Raw genomic sequence first — 4,580 nt, 5'->3', positions numbered from 1 at the left:
TAGCGCTGGGCCCATGAGATCCTTTTTTTTTTAAGATTTTATTTATTCGGGGATCCCTGGGTGGCTCAGCGGTTTGGCACCTGCCTTTGGCCCAGGGCACGATCCTGGAGTCCCCGGATCGAGTCCCATGTCGGGCTCCTGGCGTGGAGCCTGCTTCTCCCTCCTCCTGTGTCTCTGCCTCTCTCTCTCTCTTTCTCTCTCTCTCTCTCTCTGTGTCTATCATGAATAAATAAATACATAAATCTTTAAAAAAAAAGATTTTATTTATTCATGAGAGATACAGAGAGAGGCAGAGACATAGGCAGAGGGAGAAGCAGGCTCCCTTCAGGGAGCCCCTTATGATACTCCAGCTCAGGACCCAGGATCACAACCTGAGCCAAAGGCAGAGGTTCAACCACTAAGTCTCGCAGGTGCCCCAGCCCATGAGGTTCTCTCTTTTTTTTTTCCCATGAGGTTCTCAATAAATATTTGTTGAATAAAGATGGATGGATGTAAAGTGATTAGCGCCCAATAAGTGCCCTGTAAAAGTAGATATTGCCAATTTATTATGATGATTAAGTGCTCAGTCTCTGGTATCTAACAGAAAGCAAGGTAATTGAGGCAGGAGAACTTTAGCAACATGGTAGGATGTTGGCACTCTGGCTGAAAAATTCTGTCTACACCATTTACTAGCTGTGTAACAAGTGACTTCACTTTCCTAAGGCTGTTTCCTCATCTGTAAAATGGAGGTGATAATTGTGCCTCCCTAGGAGGACATGAAGATAGGATAAGATGGTAACTGCAAAGCGTTTGTAGAGTGCCTAGCATATAATAAATGCTCAATAAACAACGCTCATCACTACTCATTATAGGAGTACTCACACTAGACGTGACATCTCAGTCCATTAAACCATTGCTAAGCACTAAATATGACCAGTTCCAGCAGGCTCAATAAATGTTTATTGACTTCCATCTGTGAGCTCCTCAAGGAAAGAGATTGTGTTTATGTTGTCATGATTTTGGCCTGCAGTAAATATACTGAGATGTACTGGAAAACCCACATGCTGGACTCAAATATGAGTGAGAACACAGAATAGCTACTGGACTAATACTGCCAGTGGCCTACTATTTGCCAGCCATAGAGTTGGATGCTGGAGATATGGCAATAAGCTTACACAAACATGGTGGCTACCAGTTTGAGGCCAGTGAAACTTAACAGAGTTGACAGACTTTGTGCCAACAGTTGCACAGATAGATGGAGTATTGCAACTGAAAAGTGTATCATAACAGAAAGGGATAAGAGGCTCTGAGACCTATAATGTGGGCATGGAGAGGATGGGGTTGACCTGATGTGGGCTTGAGGAGGAAGTCAAGGGAGTGGCTCTCAGTTTAGAGCTGAGCTCGGTGGAAAGAAGAGTCTTAGCTAGGCTGAGGGTAGGGGAAGTGTTCTCAGCAGAAAAGAATAGCAGATGCAAAGGTCTCGTGATGGGAGAGCACATGTGCTAAAGGAACTGAAAGAAGACCTGGATGACCCCAATGTAGTGTGCTGAGGGCAGGGGTCAGGGGAGAAATAAACTAGAAAATTAAGTTGGCACTTTGGAAATTAATTGGGCAATATATGGTAAAGCTGAAGGACTGTGCAACCTTATGATCCAGCAGTCCGAGTTCTAGGAACATTCTAGAGAAACAGCCACAGTGCACAGGAGAGCATGAACAAGGATGTTAGCCCTAGTTGCCTCATATGAACTCTCAAAAAACCTGAAACAATCCAACTGTTCATCAAGAGGAGAATGGAAAAATTGCAGAATATTTTTCCCTGAGTTCCTCAGAAAACAGTTTGAATCAAAGGTTAGCGTAGTACTGCTTTATTGAGGAGTGCATCCCAAGGAAGCAAGAATGATAAAAGAGGGAGTGAGTCAGGGAAAGAGGGTGAGTCAGTACCACAGTACCGAGGAAAGGCCATATATTCCTATGGCATCTTAGGAATAGTTCTTCGGGGGGGGATCCCTGGGTGGCTTAGCGGTTTAGCACCTGCCTTTGGCCCAGGGCGTGATCTTGGAGTCCCAGGATCAAGTCCCACATCGGGCTCCTTGCATGGAGCCTGCTTCTCCCTCTGCCTGTGTCTCTGTCTCTGTCTCTCTCTCTCTCTCTATGTGTGTCTCTCATGAATAAATAAATAAAATCTTTAAAAAATAAAAAAAACAAAATAAAAAAAGAAGCTAGATTAACAATATATATAAAAAAGCAGTGGAATAATAATAAATAAATCTAAAGTTGAGGCAAGTAGTTGCTTCTGGGGAGGTAGGAGGAGGAGATTGTTAATGGGTCATTGGGAATTCCATAGGAAAATGCTGGTAATGTTGGGGGCTTTGTAGCTGCTACTGTGTTTTTGTTGTTTTTTAAATATGGAGGTCTTGGGACTCCTGGGTCGCTCAGTCAGTTAAGTGTCTGCCCTCAATTCAGGTCCTGATCTCAGGGTCCTGGGATCAAGCTCTGTGTCAGGCTCCCTGCTCAGCAGAGGTGTCTGCTTCTACCTCTCCCCCTGCTTGTGGGCACACATGCTCATTCTCTCTCTCTCAAATAAATAAAAATGAAATATTTTTTATTTATTTAAAATAAATAAATAAATAAATAAATAACTTCATAAATTTGCATATCATCTTTATGCAGGGACCATGCTAATCTCTGAATTGTCCCAATTTTAGTATATGTACCACTGAAATGAGCAGGGTTGTTTTTTGTTTTTTGTTTTTTGTTTTTTTTTAAGATTTTATTTTTTATTCATGAGAGACACAGAGACAGAGAGAGAGGCAGAGACATAGGCAGAAGGAGAGCAGGTTCCATGCAGGGAGCCCAGGACTCCAAGATCAGCCCTGAGCCGAAGGCAGGTGCTAAACTGCTGAGCCACCCAGGCATCCCAAGCAGGTTTTTTTTTTATTGCAACAAGTACATATAGCATAGGATTTATCATTGAAATCATTTTTTAAAATATTTGATTGATTGATTGATTGATTGATTGATTGATTTGAAAGAGGGAGAGTGAGCATGCGCCCAGGGGCTGGGTGGGTCACATGGAAAAAGAGAGTTGTTGTTTTTTGTTTTTTTTTTTTTTTTTTTTTTTTTTTTTTTTTTTTTTTTAAAGATTTTATTTATTTATTCATGATAGTCACAGAGAGAGAGAGAGACAGAGAGGCAGAGACACAGGCAGAGGGAGAAGCAGGCTCCATGCAGGGAGCCCGACGTGGGATTCGATCCCGGGTCTCCAGGATCGTGCCCTGGGCCAAAGGCAGGCGCCAAACCGCTGCGCCACCCAGGGATCCCTTTTGTTTTTTTTTTTAAGATTTTATTTATTTATTCATGAGAGACACAGAGAGAGAGGGAGAAACATAGGCAGAGGGAGAAGCAGGCTCCACACAAGGAGCCTGATGTGGGACTTGGTCTCAGGAATCTGGGTTCATGTCCTGAGCCAAAGGCAGATGCTCAACCACTGAGCCACCTAGGCGTCCTGAGAGAGAGAGAATCTTAAGCAGGCTATATGCTCAGCACAGGTCTCTATCTCAGCACTCTAAAATCATGACCTGAGCTGAAATCAAGAATTGGACACTTGACTGACCGAGCCACCCAGGAGCCCCTAAAGATTATATTATATTATATTATATTATATTATATTATATTATATTAATTATATTATATTATTATTTTATTTTATTTATTTTTAGATTTTATTTATTTATTCATGAGAGACAGAGAGAGAGTCAGAGATATAGGCAGAGGGAGAACCAGGCTCCCTGGGAGGAGCCTGATGTGGGACTCGATCCCAGGACCCTGAGATCATGACCTGAGCCAAAGGCAGAAACTCAACCACTGAGCCACCCAGGTGTCCCTAAAGATTTTATTTTTAAGTAGTCTCTACACCCAGTATGGGGCTTGAACCCACACTGAGATCAAGAGTCTCACACTCTACCAACCAGGCCAGCCAGGCTTCCCAATTTTTTTTAAAGATGTTATTTATTTATTCATGAGAGACACAGAGAGAAAGGCAGAAACATAGGCAGAAGGAGAAGCAGGCTTCCTGTGGGGAGCCTGATGCAGGACTCAATTCCAGGACCCCAGGATCATGACCAGAGCCAAAGGCAGATGCTTAACCATTGAGCCACCCAGACGCCCCCAGGCTCCCCAATGTAAATCATTTTTAAGGGTACAGTGCAGTGGCATTAAGTGCATTCATTTTCATGTTGTGCAACCATTACTACTATCCAACTCCAGAACCTTTCTATCATCCTGATCTTAGTTAGCTCGAGCTACTGTAACAAAATATGTACACAGGGTGGCTTAAACAACAGGTGCTTATTACACTTCTGGAGGCTAGGAAGTTCAAGGTCAAGGTGATGACAGATTTGGTGTCCAGTGAGGGCCCTCTTCCTCATAGGTGGTCATGTCCTCACTGTAACCTCACATGAGGGAAGGGAGCTCTGTAGGGTCTGTTTTATAAAGGCACTAATCCCATCATGAGGGCCTCACTCTCCTGACTTCTAATATAAACCTAATCACCTCCCAGAGGCTCCACCTGCAAATACCATTACGCTGGGGGTTAGGGCTTC

General features: G+C 43.3%; 1 non-coding gene across 1 annotated transcript; it reads right to left on the bottom strand.

Moving 5' to 3' along the window:
• Positions 1–2,604: 2,604 nt before the first annotated feature.
• LOC112677051 (U6 spliceosomal RNA) lies at positions 2,605–2,706 on the bottom strand. The gene has a single exon (XR_003146820.1). It is a non-coding gene; the product is annotated as a U6 spliceosomal RNA (small nuclear RNA).
• Between the last annotated feature and the right edge of the window lie 1,874 nt (positions 2,707–4,580).

This window comes from Canis lupus, chromosome 26 (genome assembly GCF_003254725.2).
Source record: "Canis lupus dingo isolate Sandy chromosome 26, ASM325472v2, whole genome shotgun sequence".
NCBI classification, from domain to species: domain Eukaryota; kingdom Metazoa; phylum Chordata; class Mammalia; order Carnivora; family Canidae; genus Canis; species Canis lupus.
The sequence above is the reverse complement of the archived record's forward strand: the minus strand, read 5'-3'. Positions and strand labels throughout refer to the sequence as shown.